Source organism: Pinus tabuliformis, chromosome 2_1 (assembly GCF_031772625.1).
Source record: "Pinus tabuliformis cultivar Carrire ecotype Pingquan chromosome 2_1, CPIR1, whole genome shotgun sequence".
NCBI classification, from domain to species: Eukaryota; Viridiplantae; Streptophyta; class Pinopsida; order Pinales; family Pinaceae; genus Pinus; species Pinus tabuliformis.
The window spans coordinates 201,841,898-201,864,752 of NC_142299.1; the positions used below are offsets into that span (position 1 = coordinate 201,841,898).

A 22,855-nucleotide genomic window follows, 5' to 3' on the forward strand; every position below is an offset into this window, starting at 1 on the left:
ACTGTCAATGAGACTCTTCACAGAGACTGCCTGCTGGCAATGAGACTTTTTGCTGGCGATGAGACTCTTCGCAGAGACTCTTCATGTCTTTATTCCCTACTCTTTGTACCTATTTGAAGGCTATGTGGAAAATCTGATGCATTGTTTTTTCTTATTCCCACCTGCCTCGCGAATCGCACGCTCCTTCGGCCTATCCATGTCCATAGCAACCCTGTGCGCTCCTTGGAGGGATTTGATGTCAAAATTGCTTTCTGGGTAAATTACCAGTGTTGTTTATCCCATATCCTTTTCCAGTTGCTATATAGGTTAATGTTAGTAATAAGACGCAGCACATTGTTTCACATGTGTATCCTTCCTCTGAGTCGGCATTAAAACTCGAGGAAAACTAGTAAGAATGCTATGATTTAGAAACTTCCTCTGAGTCGGCATTAAAACTCGAGGAAAACTAGTAAGAAGGCTATGATTTAGAAACATTACAGACACATGGGCCATTATTTGCGGATATCTGGTGAAAAAACACAGAAAATAGGCACGCATTTGTAAGACGAAAGAAAGTTTGGGGTCGGCCGGCCTTCACATTTTTCGGTTCGTTCCTCTGCCTATTCTTAACTCCTCTCTGGTTTCCTTGCTCATTTTTTATTAATGACTGTCTCTTATTGAAGTTCTTAAAGCATTTTACATGGTATGATAGTGACCCAAATTAGGACTTGTAGGCTTCTAATTTATATACGGATCTGATACAGTAATTACTAGAAATGCAATCAAGTATGGCATCAATTTATGAAGATTAATATGTAAATTCCATGGGATTCAAGTATAGTTCCAAGTCTGGTATGAGATTCAGTTGGTCAGATTGGTGCGGGTAGGAGTCAATGGGAGCCGATCAACATCTGGATGCAATTTATAGACCACGGTATAAGGGAATTCTTTCGGCTTAGTTGTTATCTTCAATTTAGTAAACACGTCTTGCAGAATTTTATAATTCTGGATCATGTCATGCTCTGTTTTTGCATCGAAATTTACCTGCAATGTAGCAAATTCCAAAGGGTCATCAAATACTTCAATCAATGAATCATCAGACTTGAAATTTTTTATTAAAACTATTCATCGTTAAGTGCTTCATATCTTAACTACTCGAAGAGCAGGTTTATTCATCAAACATGAAATGCATGCACTTTTCAGCCCTGGTGAGGTGGGTAGGAGTGATCCATCAACTCTTTGTATGTAAAGTGATGTGTTTAATTGTGCATCGAATCCAGACGGTGCATTAGGTCCATTGACTATGAACACCAGCACAGACCCTCTAAACTCCGGTCTAATATCAGGGTTTTGAGATTAAGGCTGGAGATCATATTGCTCAGTTAATTATTGAGAAAATTCTCATCTCGCAGGTTCTGGAAGTGGAGGATTTGGATTCCACTTTCAGGGGAGTTTGTGGGTTTGGGTCTACGGGGGTTTAAATGTAATTTTTTGATGACGCTCGTTTATGGTTTTTAACTCTTCGTGCCTGTTTAGAAGGCCATGTATAGGCGAAAATTGCTTCCATATTATCTCATTTTTGTAAAATGGATGGCAATTGGAATACCTGTGAGAAACTCTTTGTTCTTTCTTCATCAATAAATCTGGAAAATGATTTCTGTACAAGGAATTAGTGTTTTCTGAAGAGGCACAGGGCATAACACTTTCGAAGTTTTTACCTCATCCTGCTTTCATGACTCTTTTCAAGAAACAGATAGACTCTGTCTTTAAGATAAGCAGAAACTTAACATTTTTCAATAGGTAGCCACAGAAATAATACATCTAAACCAAAAAATAAGAAAGGTATTCCATGGTTTTACTCTTTCCATCATCTTTGTACGAAATTGGGTGTGGTCGAACCGACAGGCCCATAAGTTTATGAATATATTTATGTGGTTTCCCAGAAATGTCAACTAACGCAGTAGACCCCATGAGAATTGTGCTTCAAGTCTGCTACGCACATTGGGGGAGGGGTCATCTAGAACAGTGTCCGGGCCACTAGGGAAAATAAGTCTGCCACATGGACAGGCCGAGGTTGGAGTAAACAATTGCATGTTTATCTGGTACAAGGGATAACGCCAAAACTATAAGGATGAGAATGATGTTTTTGGATTTTTTTCCCACCATTATCACCCACTTGCCTGCGACTGGATGGCTTCCCGAAAAGCAGGACGAGTGAATCCACCAGTGAAAGGTCAGAGGATAATGATAGGTATTCCAGTGAAAGTGATGTTGGATACGTGGTAGGAGACCCTGGGCTCAGAAATCTCAGGATGCCACGACCCATCAACTACAGGCCACGTCATCCATCCAGCTGATGGACAGACTCCTTGAACCGACCTCCAGAAATCGCATCCCACCACCATCTTAAAAATCACTGTGCTGCTTCTATGGGTGTTAAATATTCATGCAATTGTCATACATAGTTTCTGCAGATAAATAACTGAACAATTCATTTCAGTGAGAGGTATGAGCTTTCATGTAGTTTATCTGGATCTATCACAATGAGTAATTTTGGGTTGAATATTTCAAATTAGTCAGTGTAGTTTATTATCAAGATAATAAAAAATTAACAGTATGATTTATTATAGGAACAATATAGAGTTAACTTTTTGTTATATGTTATTTTAGCATTAATGTTGATAAAGTTTTTTTTTGTTCTATGTTATTTTGACAGAAATTTTAGTTGATAGAGTGCAATGAGGGTGAGCTGTAATGGCTGTCGAGTTCTGCGAAAGGGTTGCAGCGATTCATGTGAGCTGCGGCCATGCCTTCAGTGGATAAAGACCTCTGAATCCCAGGCAAATGCAACAGTGTTTCTGGCCAAGTTCTATGGACGCTCAGGGCTCATGAATCTCGTAAACTCTGGCCCTGAGTTTTTAAGGCCGAGTAAGTATCTGTTCGAAATTTTTTACTGAATGAATCAAGCATTGTATTATACTCAATGAGAAAAAAAGCCACTACGGTTTACTTATTTCAAGTTTGAATTAGCCCATTGACACTTCAATGGTGATAGTTTAGTTATGTAAATTGTGAAATTTGTTGATAACAAATTAAATTTAAATGAGATAGTTTTAAATTAGATATATAATTTAATTTAAAAAAATTAAAAATTACTCCAAATTAAGTGTATATATCAATTCAAATAAGTTGAAAATAAATATCAAAATAAATATCAGAACTTACTGATTGAAAATAAACATCAGAACTTATTGAGTTTACTCTTTAAACAAATAGATAATATTCAAATAAGCTTAGCACCTACAGGTATAAATTCTGACAGGTGCACCATCTCTAGCTGTTTGTTTCCCTGGAGAGATGGTGCCCAGAGAGATTTTATGTCTCAGCCTTACGCTGGCCATGAATTTTATATGTTGGTAATACACTTGCAGGCAAGGGGAAGAATGATTTTCTCAACAGAGGCAAGTGGTATTTGAGCTGAGATTTTGTTCTCATGTATAGTAATACTATTGATACATTAAATTATACCATTTGCAGGAAATTATTTTAATGTACCAACTGCAGGAAAAAAATCTGATCGGATTATTTCTGAATGTAGATGTATTATTCCTGTGTTTAGATTTACTGTGCTTTAGATTTACCATGCTGATGGATTTTAGTTTGCTCTAACAGTGTATTATTTTTAGGTTTAGATGTATTATTTCAAGACCAATCCAATCTAGCCTTAATTCAAATCATCATGCAGAAGCAATAAAAATGGGAAACATCCAAGTCAGTAGAAACATTCCCAACAATAGCTGAAAGGAACAATGTGGGACAAGACAATATCCACGACCGATTATGGTAATCGTGCATTTATGCACCACCCTCTATCACGGTCAGACAATGTTTCATGTCAAATTGTGATCAAACTGTGTAATCTTGAAGGTGGAACGTAATTTATGACTATTAAAATTGTCAAGCTGAAGAATTGACCCAGCCACAAAATATTAAAAGTTGGAAACAACATTTATGGTTCCTTTTTGAACATTCTGTCTTATTCATTTACATCTTGGATTACACTCAAAGTACAGAAAATGAAGATAGTTTGTTCAACAAAATGCCATCTCAATGTATAGATAAAGAAGGTTGTTTGTTCAACAAAATGTCATTTCCCTTAAATGAATGTCACACCTCAAACATCTATTTGGTCTATTCTGTTTCAACTTTCAACTTGATCACAAACATTTTTCTTGGCTGGAATAGGTTTTATCAGATCTCTTGTGCTTCTAATGTGTAATACAAAACAAGTCTGCATAAGGTGCGTCTGGAAATAGTAGTTACAACAAAAGTCCAATACCTTGTCTATCTTCAATTTAGTAAACACGTCTTGCAGAATTTTATAATTCTGGATCATGTCATACTCTGTTTTTGCATTGAAATTTACCTGCAATGTAGCAAATTCCAAAGGGTCATCAAATACTTCAATCAATGAATCATCAGACTTGAAATTTTTTATTAAAACTATTCATCATTAAGTGCTTCATATCTTAACTACTCGAAGAGCAGGTTTATTCATCAAACTTGAAATGAATGCACTTTTCAGCCCTGGTGAGGTGGGTAGGAGTGATCCATCAACTCTTTGTATGTAAAGTGATGTGTTTAATTGTGTATCGAATCCAGACGGTGCATTAGGTCCATTGACTATGAACACCAGCACAGACCCTCTAAACTCCGGTCTAATATGCACCTGCAGGTTGAAAAATCTCAAGTACCAAGGTCACTTGTGTAAACTCGAGATATTTATCCTCACCTGAGCAACCTCTAGGTGCATATCAGACGTGCGTTTATGAGGGTATGTGCTAGTAAATATAGTATCATAGATTCTCCATAGATTTCAAACATTATAGGCAGAGTGAATCATCAAAAGACGAGCAGCGATTCAGACCAACAACCTGAGCATGGATTCAAATAGAATTACATGGCAATTGTGCTCAAAAGCCATTGTGAGTTTTATTTAATTTAAACCTTGTGCATGGAGACAACTCCTGGGTGAACCATGTCTATCATTTGGCATTGAACAGCTCCTGATGCAGCCTGTATATATACACATAACCATCATCCTCATTTCAGAAATCAAGATAGACGTTGGACGTTGGTGCTGGTGTCATAGATGCAGATTACCATGGTCCAGTGAGTTTTGTTCTCTTCAATCACTTTGATCAGGGTTTTGAGATTAAGCCTGGAGATCATATTGCTCAGTTTTGTAATTTTTTGATGACGCTCGTTTATGGTTTTTAACTCTTCGTGCCTGTTTAGAAGGCCATGTATAGGCGAAAATTGCTTCCATATTATCTCATTTTTGTAAAATGGATGGCAATTGGAATACCTGTGAGAAACTCTTTGTTCTTTCTTCATCAATAAATCTGGAAAATGATTTCTGTACAAGGAATTAGTGTTTTCTGAAGAGGCATAGGGCATAACACTTTCGAAGTTTTTACCTCATCCTGCTTTCATGACTCTTTTCAAGAAACAGATAGACTGTGTCTTTAAGATAAGCAGAAACTTAACATTTTTCAATAGGTAGCCACAGTTGGATGCATTGCCTCGACATTTTTATAATTCTGCTGAGGGAAGGGTTTAGTTTATGAAAGTGATAGAAAAATTAATAAAACTTGAGATAAATATAATGCCTCAAATAGACCTGTGTCATTCTTGTATCTTATGATTTGGTGTATTTAACTTGGAAAGATACACCTTCAAAACAAATGGTTACAAATGCCATCAGATGTATCTATAACATTGCCTTCACGTGAAAACTTATTGATTGCTTTGTTAACATCTTTCTTTCTTAAATTCCTGATGTTCACGAAGTTGAAGCAATGGAGTTTTTCTTTTAGCCTTTGCTTTGTCTTTTATTTTTGTTGCATGTTATGAACTAGATAAAAATGAAAATTCAGTTTGTTATAGTGATAAGCAAGATACTGAAACCTTAGAAACCTTACAGACACATGGGACATCGGGGTTACCTTGACTAGCAATAAGGGGCACCAAGACACCATGAAGAGGTCATACATTAGAGAAGTCACCGGGGGATAGTGGGTCAATGAACCATCCTTCATGGCATTTCTACAGATCTGATACAGTAATTACTAGAAATGCAATCAAGTATGGCATCAATTTATGAAGATTAATATGTAAATTCCATGGGATTCAAGTATAGTTCCAAGTCTGGTATGAGATTCAGTTGGTCAGATTAGTGTGGGTAGGAGTCAATGGGAGCCGATCAACATCTGGATGCAATTTATAGACCACGGTATAAGGGAATTCTTTCTGCTTAGTTGTTATATTGCTATCTAAGTTGGTCACCAGGATTTGATGCTCATGGCCGCAAGACCAATCCAATCTAGCCTAATTCAAATCATCATGCAGAAGCAATAAAAATGGGAAACATCCAAGTCAGTAGAAACATTCCCAACAATAGCTGAAAGGAAAAATGTGGGACAAGACAATAGCCACGACCGATTATGGTAATCGTGCATTTATGCACCACCCTCTATCACGGTCAAACAATGTTTCATGTCAAATTGTGATCAAACTGTGTAATCTTGAAGGTGGAACGTAATTTATGACTATTAAAATTGTCAAGCTGAAGAATTGACCCAGCCACAAAATATTAAAATTTGGAAACAACATTTATGGTTCCTTGTTGAACATTCTGTCTTATTCATTTACATCTTGGATTACACTCAAAGTACAGAAAATGAAGATAGTTTGTTCAACAAAATGCCATCTCAATGTATAGATAAAGAAGGTTGTTTGTTCAACAAAATGTCATTTCCCTTAAATGAATGTCACACCTCAAACATCTATTTGGTCTATTCTGTTTCAACTTTCAACTTGATCACAAACATTTTTCTTGGCTGGAATAGGTTTTATCAGATCTCTTGTGCTTCTAATGTGTAATACAAAACAAGTCTGCATAAGGTGCGTCTGGAAATAGTAGTTACAACAAAAGTCCAGGAAGAACTCAGGCATATAAGATACATACTAATCGATGAAATGAGCTTCATTGGGCCAAAGCTTCTCAGCCATATTGATGAACGTCTTCGCGAGGCATTTCCCCACCAAAGAAACACTCCTTTCGGTCGCTGTTCCATAATATTGGTTGGTGATCTCGGTCAGCTACCACCCGTCAAAGACATACCTCTATATGCAGGGACGAGCCACAAAAGCGCACTATGGAACACCTTCAACAAGGCGACGATATCCAACAGGTTACTTTCAGGAACATTCTCCAGAACATTAGAGATGCAGATCCAACAATCGCCGACTACAACATACTCATGTCGTGCACAGATTCCTTTTTATCAGAAGAAGAAATATGTTCATTCCATGATTCCATGCATCTGTTTCCAACAAATGCTCAAACAATGGTCCATAATAAGCAAATGATGAAATCTCTAAACACTCCTATCGCACGGTCCATTGCTGAAGATGACAACACATATTCCAATAATTCCTCTGAAGATGAGCAACTTGAACGAATTGTATTACTATGCAATGGCAAAAAAGTTATGTTGACTTCCAACCTTTGGGTTTCAGCCGGCCTTGTTAATGGTTCCCTCGGAAAAATTGTGACCATCTTTTACAAAGATTCAACTGCACCACCCCAAATTCCAACATTTGTTGTTGTAGATTTCCCCAAATACATTGGGCCTCCTTGGGATGAAAGAAACCCCACTCACTTGCCTATTCCAGTAGTAAAAAGAAATGGTCGTACACAAATTCCACTGAAGATGGCTTGGGCTTTAACCACACATAAATCTCAAGGTATGACGCTTCCAAAAGCAACAATTGACATTGGAAAAACAGAACGTGAAGGTCTCACATTCACAGCTATTTCAAGAGTGCCTTCTCTACAAGTTCTTCGGATTAACCCCGCATTCAGTTTCGATCGTTACAATAAAACGAAGGACAACAAAAACATTGCTCCCAGAAAAAACGCCGAAGAAATTCTCCGTTCAATGCCGCCCCCAGATAATCTGCTCCAACCCATACTTTGACTTCACCAAAAGGTTTCCTCCATTTATTTACCTCATTCTATTTCATAACATACTTTTCATATCTTTTAACAACAACCAACTTTAATGAATATTAGTAAATAAGCAAATATTTGAATGTCTTTATATTGTCTGTACATCTCATTCTAGCCTTTTCTTTCTTTTGCAACAGGCCACATGGCCTCAGAAATAACATACCTGCACAGCTGCAGGTCGCCTGGCAAGCAAAAAAACTGCATCTCCAGCTACGCATTAACCTCCAATGGTGTTCACTATGCCATTATTCTCCATGCATCTTCCACTAACAATATATAAATCCCCATAGCAAAGGTAACTTCATTTCCATTCATTCCAGATTCATTTTAACACAGCTCACCTGCAAAGTATTACTAATAAATTTCCGCAACTGATTTACATATTGCTAATTCTAACTAAATATACATTTTGCAGGTCCATTACTGCTTCTTCAGGTCTTCACTACCTCCACCATTTTTTCATACAACTTCAAATATGGAATGACAAGCACAGTGTTCTTTAGACTATTGTGTTCCTTCTCGAACCTCTTTTGTTATGATTCACTATTTGTATTTTCCATTTCAAACTTGAAAAAGGATGTTTCGAACCTCTTTTGTTACAATTCACTGTTTGTATTTTCCATTTCAAACTTGAAAAATGATGTTTCAAGATCAGATACCATTTTCATGGTTTGTTTCCTCACAACTATTTGTGTTTTCCATTTCAAACTTTAAAAAGGATGTTACAATACACTATTTGTATTTTCCATTTCAAACTTTATAAAGGATGTTACAATACACTATTTGTATTTTCCATTACACACTTAGAAAATGATGTTTCAACATCAAATACCATTTTCATAGTTTGTGTCTTCACAACTATTTCTGTTTTCTGTTTCAAACTTAAGAAGGAATGTTTCAAGATCAATACCATTTTGATAGTTTATGTCCTCACAACCAATTCATTGTCAATGGGTTTTAACATAATTTGTTGGCAAAGTCAATTCATTTTAACGAATATAAATTCATGTTTTCAATATATCTTCATATTAATTTAATTTCCCATTTGATTAATGATTTCTTAACTAGCCCTTTCCAAATCAATATGGCTTCCCAGTTGTTGTTCGCATATTAACTTAATTTCCCATTTGAATATTGATGCATATTTATGGCTACTTGCATTCCATTTCAATGGTTTTTTGGCATGGCCTCCTCAAATTAAAACTTGAAATCATCGACCCTTAGCTTTCAGAAAAACCCGCAAAAGCCTATTCACATTTCAATATTTCTCCACACGCTGAGCCTTACGGCGTCTTCTTTGCAACATTGGGTGCAAATGCTAGTATATATATGTTAAGGTAAACAATATTAGTTAATCATATTTGTTAATTTTTTGTGATGACATTTAACAAAAAAATGTTTTATTAGCTGTTTTATTTTTGCGATGAAATTTTTGTCTTCATTATTTTTTAGTTTAATTAAGCTATATTTAAGCTAAGCGGCAAGGTACTAGCTACTATCTGGCTCTTATTTGAAACTTTAAATTTTCTAATGTATTAAGTGAGATTTTTTTTTTTTTAATATTACATTTTTTGACACTTTAATTTTTTTTTATTTTTAATTGTTTTTTAAACGTTGATTACTTAACAAATTTTTCTAGTTGTCTTATTTCTCTTTTTTTAAATGTTGATTACTTATATATATATAGACAAAAAAAAAAAAAAAAACATAAAAAATGTAGAAAATAATAATAATAATAATAATCTTGTAAACATAAAAAAAATTGAAAAAAAATACAATTAAAAAAAAAAAACAAAAAAAATGATATTAAATATTAAAAAAAGACATATATATATATATATATATATATATATATATATATATAACTTTTAAAAAAATGGATGGCAGCTACTGCCCAGCGGCCAGGGGGCACATCCCTGGGCAGGCAGAGAAACGAGTAGCTCTGCCCGCCCAGGGCCGCATCCCCCGGGCACCTGGGCGGGAGCTGCCATCCATTTTTTTTTTAAGTTTTGTTAATAATTTTTTTTTTTTTAATGTTGTCATTTTTAATTAATTATGTTTTTTTTATGTTTAATATAACTTTTTTATATGTTTTTTGTTTGCTTTTAAATTATTTTTACCTTTTTGGTTTTTTTTTGGTTTTTTTTCCAAACAAGTTTAAGTGTTTTTTGTTGTTTTTTTTTTCCCATATTAGTTTTTTAAATTTTTGTATTTTTATTTATTTATTTTTGTAGTTTTTAAAAAAGATTATTTTTTTTTTCAATTTTTTCATTTTTTGTATTTTTATTTATTTATTTTTTTAAAAAGATGTATTACAATTTTTTTAATGTTTTTATTGAAAATATGTTTTTGTTGTTATTTATTTATTTGTATTTTTTTTTAATTTTTTAATTCTTATCTTTTATAGGTTAATTTTGTTTTTCTTTTTTAACATTTTTATGATTGATTTTTTTGTGTCTTTTTGAGGTTAATTTTGTTTTTGTTTTTATTTTATTTTTATGTTTGAATTTTTTTTGTCTTTTTTTATATATTTGAATTTTTTTGTCATTTCTTTTAATTTTATATTTTTTTAATATATATTTTTATTTACTTTTTGTTATTTTTTTTCATTGTTTTAATTTTTATATTTATGTTTTTATTATTCTTTTGAAATTTTAATGTTTTTCGGAGTCATGATAAAATCTTTTACGCCATTATTTCAAAATGTTGAAAATTTATGGTGAAAAAAACAGACGTTATTTCAACATCAACACTTTTTGTTTTCAGGGTGTTTTTTGCACAATTTTTGCACAAAAAATTGGTTTTCACTGCCCTTTTTAAAACATGTTAAAAATTTACCCTAGAAAAAAAAGTTGTTATTCTAGCATTAACACTTCTCATTTTCGAGTTGATTTTTCATGTTTTTGGAGATTTTTTTTTGCTAGAATTCTCATTTTGAGTTTGTAGTTCACTTTTCAAAGTTTACATTGTTGTGGGATCACGTAGTGATGTCTAGAAGATGGAAAGAAGGACATATGTAAGGGCTATGGGGGCCATAGTGCCACCTAATTTCAATTTTGTTGAGGTGGTAGCTGCTTGTACCCATGAGTTGTCATTGTTGATTGTGGTTGGTCGAAGTGTTCATTTAATGAGCAATGAGATCTAGGTAAGTCATCATAATGACATATTTGTCAATTTGATAGCAAGAACACTACAGTATCATACGACCATGTTTAAGGTTTGGGTCCCATAATTGCGCAAGCAACTCTAAAGGAACCGCGAGGGTAGTCGTGGGAGTGGGAAATACAACCACAACGATGGTCGTGGATGTATGTTACATAGGCATCGGGATGCTTGCATAGGTATAGGAGGGATAGTCACAACAATGTTCATGACTATCAATCAATAACATTTGTGGGATGTTGCGCCTGTGGGAGTAGGAGTTGCAAGGGACGCCACAACTATGCTAACAATTGTGGGAAAACCCGCGTGCATAAGAATGATACAACTGAAGTGAACATTGTGCCACCTACGTGTCTATAATATAAATAGGCATGTGGGCCCCATGGTTGTGTCTGGTATAATCACGACAATCTAGCTAAAATTTGGAGAAAGTTGTTTTTTTTACTCACTGTATTTACCGTCTAGATGGCGCTTTACTAGAGGGAGTGCAATGATGCCGAGTTGTGGGATGCAGTCATGGTGAATCCGTAGGTGAGGGCAGAATTAGATGCATGGGGGGTTCTCAAGTATTTTGAGTGCCCATTGATTCGATCGTAGGAGGATCTCCTGCAACTCTTGATAGGGTTATGGTAGCCTCAGCGGGAGGTCTTCGATGTTAGGGGTAGTGGCCTAGATATATCAACGAAGGTCGATATTTACTTATTGACTAGATTATGGCCCTAAAGGTAGGAGGTTCCCATCAAACCTTCGTGATATGCTCTTCCTTAGGAGTACTAGGCCAACCAGTGGTGTCGGCCCTAGGTCTTAGAGGGTGGCATGATCAAGGTCACATTGATACTAGATGTGGGAGTACAATATACAATGGTGATGATTGTATGCATTTTTTGTGGGAGAACCCCGCATCAGATCATAGGGTGACAACTGGATGTACTCGATCAGGTGCACATCAACATCTTCTTTGACTTGGCATGGGTGATGCACCGTAGTCTATTGGCACGAATGACATAGGCACTGATGGGATGCCTTTGAGAGTTCACATTTAGAACTCTTCTTTATTGTTTATTTTATTGGTGGATGATCCTTATTCGACCAATCACCCGAGCTCTAGTCCTCAAGATCCAAGGATCAAGTGATGGGGACTCTTCATGCCTTGTGGGGGGGGGGGTGAGACGAGGAGGTACTTGATAGAGATGATCTACTCTTGGAGGATGTCTAATCCACAAATTATCTTAGAGTATTCACATGTGGATATGGACTTCTATGGTGACCCAGACATGGGGTTTCCCCTTTTTGTCATATAGGGGCCTTCAAATATGTATGAGTGTTGTGATTTATATGCTTTAATTTATTTATTTTATGATTTTTCATGTTTATATATATGATGATACTAATATTATTGTTTTGTGCTTGCAGATATGTGGCCTCAAGGTCAAGAGAAGCATATAGTTCATGACGCACCTCGTGACAATGGACATGCACCAGGCGATGTGCATGTTAGATAGGTCCAACTAGTAAATGGGGAGTGAGAAGCCCCCCTATACCACAACAATATCCACAACTTGATGTTGTTGGAGTGGCCCCCTTTGTTCAGATGAAGAAAATTCAATTAATAAAATCCAAAATTCAAATATCAAAATAAAGGAAAATATTTGTTTGAAAATAAATTACAATGTTAAGATTGAACATTGGAGGGGTTTTGGCTCCTAAAACAAAATTTGAAATTCAAATTTTATTCTCCCTAAAAGTTGAGTTCCATTATTTATGTATGTTGGGTTTATAATATTAGTCCCTTGGGTTTAATATTATTCCCTTGGGTTCATAATCCCTTGGGGTTTTAGTATTAATCCCTTGGGTTTATAATATCAATCCATTGGGTTTATAATATTAATCATTGTCAACCATGGTCAATCATAGCCAACCATGGTCAAACGAGGTTGGATATGGATATCAAGCATGATCAACCATGGTCTATTGTTGCATCCCACAAAGATTGTCTTGATATGAAAATCAATCATGGTTGACCGTGGTCCAACGTTGCATTGTGACAAGGATTATCTCTATATGGAAATCAACCATAGTCAACCATGGTCAACCATGTTTATTTTAGGGTTTATAATATTGATGTTAGGGTTTATATACCTTGGGTTTATAATTGTTATCCCTTAGGTTTATTATTCCCTTGGGTTTATAATATAAATCCCTTGGGTTTATTGATCTAATGGTTCATATTCCTAGGGTTTAATATTATTCAACAATGGTTAACCATAATCAACCATGGTCCAATGTCGCATTGTGACAAGGATTGTCTCAATATGAAAATCAACCATGCTCAACCATGTTTATTTTAGTATTTTTAATATTTATCTTAGGGTTTTTATACATTGGGTTTATAATATTAGTCCCTTGGGTTTAATATTATTCCCTTGGGTTCATAATCCCTTGGGATTTTTGTATTAATCCCTTGGGTTTATTATTCCTTTGGGTTTATAATATCAATCCCTTGGGTTTATTATTCCCTTAGGTTTATAATATCAATCATGGTCAACCATTGTCAACCATGGTCAATCATGGGGTTTAGTAGAATCCCTTGGGTTTATTTTTCCCTTGGGTTCATAATATCAATCCCTTGGGATTATTATTAACTTGGGTTTATAATATCAATCATGGTCAACCATAACCAACCATGATGGGATGTCGCATTGTGAAAAAAATTGTCTCCATATAAAAATCATGGATAATCATTGTCAACCATGGTCACCCATGGTTGATCATGGTCAAGCATGTTTTATAGAATCAAACATGGTCAACCATGGTCAATCTTGGGTTTTTATTACTAATCCCAATGGTTTGTTATTCTTCTAGGTCAACCACAGTGAATCATAGTCAACCATGGTCAACCATGCTTGAATGTCGCTTTGAGACAAAGATTGTCTCAATATGAAAATCAACCATGGCCAACCACGGTCAACCATGGTCCAACGTTACATTGTGACAAACAATTAATTATTATTATTATTATTATTTGACTAATTAAATTCATATTATTAATATTTAATAATATTTAATTAAAAGCAACCATGGTCAACTATGGGCAATAATTGTCTTATCTCGTATTATGACAAAAATTGTCTTCACTTAAAGTTAATATACCTTGGGTTTATAATATTAGTCGCTTGAGTTTAATATTTTTCTCTTCAGTTCATAATCCCTTGGGTTTTTAGTATTAATCCCTTGGGTTTATTGTTCCTTTGGGTTTATAATATCTATAGCTTAGGTTTATTATTCCCATGTCAAATATGGTCCAACATGGAATTGTAATAAGGATTGTCTCAATATGACAATCAATGATGGTGAATCATGTTTATTTTAGTGTTTATAATATTTATCTTAGGTTTTATATACGTTGGGTTTATAATATTAGTCCCTTGGGTTTAATATTATTCCCTTGGGTTCATAATCCCTTGGGGTTTTAGTATTAATCCCTTGGGTTTATTATTCCTTTGGGTTTATAATATCAATCCCTTGGGTTTATTATTCCCTTCAGTTTATAATATAAATCATGGTCAACCATTGTCAATCATAGCCAACCATGGTCAACCATGGTTGAATGTCACATTGTGACAAGGATTGTCTCACTATGAAAATAAACCATGTTTATTTTAGTGTTTATAATATTTATATTAGGGTTTACCAATGTTGGATTTATAATATTAGTCCCTTGGGTTTAATATTATTCCCTTGGGTTCATAATCCCTTGGGGTTTCAGTATTAATCCCTTAGGTTTATGTTTCCCTTGGATTTATTATTAACTTGGGTTTATAATATCAATCATGGTCAACCATGGTCAACCATAACCAACCATGGTCAACTATAGTCAATCATGGTCCGATCTCGCATTATGACAAAATTTGTCTCCATATAAAAATCATTGACAATCATGGACAATCATGGTCAACCATGGTCAGCCATGGTTGATGATGGTCAACCATGTTTTATAGAAACAAACATGGTCAACCATGGTCAGCCATGGTTGATGATAGTCAACCATGTTTTATAGAAACAAACATGGTCAACCATTGTCAATCATGGTCAAACATGCTTGAATGTCACGCTGTGACAAAAATTGTCTCGATATGAAAATCAACCATGATCAACCATGGCCCAACATTGCATTATGACAAAAATTGTCTCGATATGAAAATTAACCATGGTCCAACATGACATTGTGATAAGGATTTTCTCAATATGAAAATCAACCATGGTAAATAATGTTTACTTTATTATTTATAAAATTTATCTTAGGGTTTATATACATTGGGTTTATAATATTAGTCCCTTGGGTTTAATCTTATTCCCTTGGGTTCATAATCTCTTGGGGTTTTGGCATTAATCCCTTGGGTTTTTTATTCCCTTGGGTTTATAATATCAATCTATTATGTTTATAATATTAATCATGATAAATCATGGTTAGTCATAGCCAACCATGTTCAACCACGGTCAAACCATATGAATATGGAAATCGACCATGATCAACCATGGTCCAACGTTGTGTTCTGAAAAAAATTGTTTCAATATGAAAATCAATCATGGTCAACCATGGTAACCATGGTCCCACGTTGCATTGTGACAACGATTGTCTCTATATGGAAATCAACAATGGTCAACCATTTTTATTTTAGCCTTTATAATATTCATGTTAGGGTTTATATACCTTGGGTTTATAATTTTTATACCTTTGGTTTATTATTCCCTTGGGTTTATAATATCAATCCCTTGGGTTTATTGATGCAAGCGTTCATATTCCTAGGGTTTAATATTATTCAACAATGGTCAACCATGTTCAACCATGGTCCAATGTCGCATTGTGACAAGGATTGTCTCAATATGAAAATCAATCATGCTCAACCATGTTTATTTTAGTATTTTTAATATTTATCTTAGGGTTTTTATACCTTGGGTTTATAATATTAGTCCCTTGGGTTTAATATTATGCCCTTAGGTTCATAATCCCATGGGGTTTTAGTATTAATCCCTTAGGTTTATTGTTCCTTTGGGTTTATAATATCAATCACTTGGGTTTATTATTCCCTGGTCAACCATGGTTTATTATGATGTCAACCATGGTCAACCATGGTCCAACATGGAATTGTGATAAGGATTGTCTCAATATGAAAATCAACGATGCTCAATCATGTTTATTTTAGTGTCTATAATATTTATCTTAGGGTTTATATACGTTGGGTTTATAATATTAGTCCCTTGGGTTTAATATTATTCCCTTGGGTTCATAATCCCTTGGGGTTTTAGTATTAATCCCTTGGGTTTATAATATCAATCCATTGGGTTTATAATATTAATCATTGTCAACCATGGTCAATCATAACCAACCATGTTCAACCATGGTCAAACAAGGTTGGATATGGAAATCAAGCATGGTCAACCATGGTCTAACGTTGCGTCCCATAAATATTGTCTCGATATGAAAATCAATCATGGTCAACCATGGTTGACCATGGTCCAACGTTGCATTGTGACAAGGATTGTCTCTATATGGAAATCAACCATAGTCAACCATGGTCAACCATGTTTATTTTAGGGTTTATAATATTGATGTTAGGGTTTATATACCTTGGGTTTATAATTATTATCCCTTATGTTTATTATTCCCTTGGGTTTATTATTCACTTAGGTTTATAATATCAATAATGGTCAATCATTGTCAACCACAGTCAATCATGGGGTTTTAGTAGAATCCCTTGAGTTTATTTTTCCATTGGGTTCATAATATCAATTCATTGGGAATATTATTAACTTCGGTTTATAAACCAATCATGGTCAACCATAACCAACCATGGTGGGATGTCGCATTGTGAAAAAAATTGTCTCCATATAAAAATCATGGACAATCATTGTCAACCATGGGCACCCATGGTTGATCATGGTCAAGTCATGGACAATCATTGTCAACCATGGGCACGCATGGTTGATCATGGTCAAGTCATGGTCAATCTTGGGTTTTTAGTATTAATCCCAATGGTTTGTTATTCCTTTGGGTTGACCATAGTGAATCATAGTCAACCATGGCCAACCATGCTCAAATGCTGCTCTGTGACACAAATTGTCTCAATATGAAAATCAATCATGGCCAACCATGGTCCAATGTCACATTGTGACAAAGAATTAATTATTATTATTATTTAAAGATGAATTAATTATCATTATCATTATTTAATTAATTAGTATTCATATTATTATTTTTTAATAATATTTGATTAAAAAATTATTATTATTGTTTAACAATAATTAACTATTTAACTATTATTTATTAATTTTTATGAGTACAATTTTTTTTATTAATATCCTTTTTATTATTTTTATTACAACTTATAAAATAAAATAAAATTATATTTATATTTTTTCTAAAAACAATATTAAAATTTATTTTTTTAATAAAATAAATAATTATTTATTTACATTTTATAAAAAATGAATAATAAATTATTATTATTATTATTATTATATATTTATCAATGATTTGTGTTATAGATAAAAATGAAGTCTTATGGGTATATCAACCACATTTACTAAAATAATTATTGTTATGAAAATTATTATTGTTAATATTATTAATATTCGAATTTAAGCTTCTGTGATCCATAATCTGTTTGATAGAAATGTTTTTGGAAAAAATCACATCAGAAGAATTTCGTCGACGCGTTTCGAACCCACTAGTGTGTTTCATCGTGAGGACAAGTTCGAAACGCGTTGACGAAATTCCTCTGATGTGACTTTTTCCAAAAACATGTCCATCAAACAAATTACTAATATTATTATGAATTAATATTATATTATTATTATTATTATTATTATTATATAGTAATTATGCTATATTATAATAATAATAATAATAATATATTATTATTATAGTAATATAATAATTATTATATTATTATATTAATATAATAATTATATAATATTATTATGAGTTATTATTATTAATAATAATTAATATTACCATTATTATCCGTTAATATTATTATTATAATATTAATATAATAATCATAAATATATAAGAATATGGTTGTTATTATTTATATAGTTGGTTTTTAAAAAAAGTACACATAATAATTATAGTTGGTTTTTAAAAAATACACATAATAATTATTAATGTGGTTGATATAGTCTATCAGGGTATATTAACCACATTCGAAAATGTGGTTGTATATATGCTTCATATATGCCTATCGGCATATATCAACCACATTGGTAAATATGGTTGTGCTAGTTGTATATATGATGATACTGATATTATTTTTTTGTGCTTGCAGATATGTAGCCTCAAGGTCAAAACAGGAATATAGTTCGTGATACACCTTGCGACAACGGACGTGTGGACATGCACCAGGCGATGTGCATGTTAGATAGGTCCAAATAGTAAATGGGGAGCCAGAAGCCCCTCTATACCACAACAATATCCACAACTTGATGTTATTGGAGTGACCCCAGATGAAGAAAATTCAATTAATAAAATCCAAAATTCAAATATCAAAATAAAGGAAAATATTTGTTTGAAAATAAATTACAATGTTAAGATTGAACATTGGAGGGGTTTTGGCTCTTAAAACAAAATTTGAAATTCAAATTTTATTCTCCCTAAAAGTTGAGTTCCATTATTTAATCAAGTTGGATGTCCTTAAGAATCCTCCCATTCTCTCTATATAAAGGCACTCGATTTCTCTCAATTGACAAGGGATCTGAAATCTCTCTCTGATTTTTTCGGCCAGGAACAGTCTTGCAAATCATTTTGGAAGGCCGAAAGCTTAACGATATCTGGATTTATGGTTCATGTTCTTGGGATGGGTCTCATTGGGTTTTAACCCTATTGTTGCGAACAACTCTGAAGCAATCTTACCATTCTTGAAGCTTGATCCAAACAAGTTTGTTGAAGATTCCACTCGGCTCACACACTTGAAGTAACTCTGATCTGAAGTTTGTGGCACGGATTAGAGCAACTCCTGTAGCAGGAATAAAGGACCATTTGCTATAGTTTAGATTTCTTTGAGAACCAGAATCCTCTTTTGTAATGCGTTAAAGGATCTCCGAGCTCACTCGCTTATTTGGGTCATGAATTATTGATGGTTTTTGGCACAACCTGGAGCAAACACGAAGAACGATCTTTGCATAACCATCTGTTGATTTATTGCATCAGAATTGCGGTTCTATTGCCTAACCTTTGTAGCAGCTTCTGGGAACTTGAATTTGCAATTTTTGTTGTGGTTCAACCCTTGTTAGAGCATAATCATGTGCAAGAAATTGAAGCAGTCTTAACCTCTGGGCACATGCATCCTGTTTGACTTTTGGATAGATCTCTATGCAAATTATGTGAGCAGTCTAGCTGAGATAAAGACTGTGGATTTTGATTGTAACTTTTGTGGTCTTGTTACTAATAATTACTTCATTTGAAGGCTACTATTATGGATTCCTGCATTGATGTTTTGTGGCAGCGTATAAATTGTCTCAATAACCTTTACTATTGTTGAGGACGAAACCATGCAACCCTATTATTTTTTATGTCTTCAGCCTAGAGAACATTCTGAAGTAATCACAATAGCATGGTTCTTATTTCATTGTCTTGAAGCCCTGGATGATTGGTTATGCTTCACAATAAACGTTAGACACAAAAGGAATATATATATATACATGTGTTTGCAGCTCTAATTAAGTTGACCTAATGGGAAGTCACTCAGTATGATCATTGTAATAATTTGAAGCATTCTTCTAGGCAGTTTAAGGGTTGACCTTGTTGACAAGCATTCTTCTAGGCAATTTAAGTGTTGGCACATGTTTTGAGGTAGTTATTTGATGAGTTGAAAAGCATCAAATAGATCAGTGATAAAATTGAAACTAAAGACTTATTGTCATGAATAGAATGATGGTCCCGTGAATTGTCATTGTTAATTGAGAGCATTTGGATCTTGTGAATTGCTTTGAGAGTTTGATGCATTAGAATAAACAAAGCCTTTGGAGCTTTCAACACTGAGATATTAGGAGAGCCAAATTGTTAATGCATTGCAGTGATTTGATTGGACAAAAGTTGCATCAAGGGCTAAATCTGTGCAAATCTCGATTTGGTCATCATTAGTCACTCTAACATTTATGTTGCATGGAAATAATGACAAATTGAATAATGTTGTTAATTATGTTGATATTATGTTGTTGAGAACAATGATTTGGAGATATTATTCAAATTAGTTCATTGAACATCCCAACACTCAAATTAGTAATCAAGTGTTGGTCCTACAAATGGATAATGCCTAATTCTTGTTTTTGAAGCTAGTGACTGACCTTTGACTATTAAAAATTGAAATACACATTGATCCAGATATCATATCATTGATTTAATGCATACTACTAAAGTGAATCTTCCATAGGGTGTTGGTGATTCCAATTATTGACAATGTTAACATGTTAGGGTTGACTTGTTAAGATGAAGCTTGCAATGTAGAATTATTTTCGCATGATCTAACATTGATGAGCTAGAGATATCATATTGATCAATGATATTGACATGATTGATATGAATGATTTGATAAGCAGTTTGGTTGAAGCAAAGATTTACTAATGTTGGAAATCATTGGTATCGATACAAGAATTGTTTGAGCAATATAATTGGCTTGTGTACGTGCCATGATTTTCAATGCTATATAACAAGCTGACATGATTCGAGCATAGACTTTATGATAAGTTGAACAAAGCTTGCTTATATTACAGGTTTTCCATGGTTTGGAAATGAGACATTGTGCTTCTTGATATGAGACATCATTTGACGTTCATGGTTTCACTATTGATTGCTTTTGATTTGATATGCTACTCCCATACTGATTGAACTGAATTGTCTTGTTAATGCTAAGTGTTGACGCCATTGGTGAACAAAGTGAATTGTTGAAAACTTAATGTTATTGGATAACAAAGAGATGATTAAGGGTTTGTGGTTGAGCAGAGAATGTTGATGAATTGGGTTTCAACTGAAGTACAATAGTGGAAATAACAACTAGGGTTTGACAATGGCATTTGTAACTTGAGTAGAGACTTTTGGCAAGGCACATGACTAAGTTGTTTATTAGAGGCAAAAAAACAGTATTGGTAACAGTGTTGATGGTTGGTTGATGTAAGCATAGGCTTTTCCAAATTAGGGTTTGATGCACAAATGCAAATTTGATTGTTAAAGAATAATTTGTATTTAGAGAGAGTTTTGTATCTTGCATTATATTGAGCACATGTGGATCCCATCTGAAAATTGTGAAACATGGTATGTTGATTGATCAGTGTAGAAGGGCGGTGCTAAGGCAGGTTAGAGCCTTTATAGGGCATTGGAGCGTCCGTCCAGTTACAACTGGTAAATAGGGTGTTGGAGCCTATGAACGAAAACGTTGGAGTGCCCTTCCAATTGGAGCTGGTGAATCATGGCATTGGAGTGTCCTTTAGGTTGGAGCCTATAAATCAGGGGGTTGGATTCTCATTCAGTTGGAGCTTAAAAATATTGATGTACATTTTATTGAAGACAATTATTAAGAAGCATTCAGTGGTTTTCCCCTCGAATGGTTTTCACCTAAAACCTATTGTGTCTATTGTCTTCATTATTGTGCATTGTTGAATGGTGTTGTTTACTATTTATTTATGTTTCATCTGATGATCATGTTAATTAATGCTCTAAAGTTAAAATATACTAATTGAAGAGAAATATTGATTCACTCCCCTCTTAGTATTTAAAACAAATGGTATTAGAGTGAGTTCCTTTAGTTACAACTTAATAACTGAAAGGAAAATCTTAGGCGAATCAGGATGGGAAAGCCAATGAAGTAAGCCGCCAAGCATTCAAAGTAATCCAAGGAAGTCCATGATATTGAAAAAATTTCAAAACCTATTATTGTTGATGAAGAGAAACAAGTTGGTCCAATTCCTTTGTTCAATGAATCAAGTTTTATATTTTGGAAAGGTAAAATGGAAGCCTATTTGAAAGCTCGTGGATATTATATATGGCACTTTGTTGTCTCTGGAGACACATCTACCGATGAATCTAGAAATTACAACACGAAAGCCATGAATACTATTCTTAGTGGTCTTCCAAATCTTGTAAAAGCTAAAGTTAATCGATGTTCATCACCCATAATTTTTTGGAAGAAGCTCCATGATCTCTACTAAAAGGAGTATGCAAGTCAAGATGAAAATAATAATGATGATTGTGATTCCAACGAAACAGATGAGGAAGAACAAGTGGTAGACTTGGAAACAAAATTTCTCAGTGCCTTATGTGAGCTTAGCAAATCAAGAAAGTGAAATAAGGCACTCGAAGAAGAAGTTTCCTTTCTAAAAATCCAAGTGCATGAATCAAAAAAGAAAGAGAAATACCTAGTAAGCCAATTAGAGGAATTTTATTAGAGGTACGTAGTTGAAGTTAATCAAAAGAAAAAGGAACTTGATGCAGTTGTTGTAGAAATAGACAGGCTTAGAAAAGAAAATGAAAGGTAGAAGGAACAAATACAAGACCTTAATAGAGTAACAAAAAATGTCACTCTTCTAAAGCTACAAGTAGAGGAAGCAGAAGAAAGAAGAAAAGTATTGAAAATTTGGTTTTAG

The 22,855-nt window shown here is 34.0% G+C and overlaps 1 long non-coding RNA gene across 3 annotated transcripts; it reads left to right on the forward strand.

The window, feature by feature from the left end:
• Nucleotides 1-692: 692 nt before the first annotated feature.
• On the forward strand, nt 693-8,620 carry LOC149199437 (uncharacterized). Of its 3 annotated transcripts, XR_016253782.1 has the most exons (4): nt 1,922-2,485; nt 2,696-2,907; nt 8,194-8,351; nt 8,472-8,620. It is a non-coding gene; the product is annotated as an uncharacterized LOC149199437 (long non-coding RNA). The 3 variants fall into 3 exon arrangements; XR_016253783.1 differs by lacking the exons at nt 8,194-8,351; nt 8,472-8,620 and adding an exon at nt 3,725-5,435 and having other exon boundaries at nt 2,335-2,485; XR_016253784.1 differs by lacking the exons at nt 8,194-8,351; nt 8,472-8,620 and having other exon boundaries at nt 693-2,485; nt 2,696-2,963.
• Nucleotides 8,621-22,855: the final 14,235 nt, after the last annotated feature.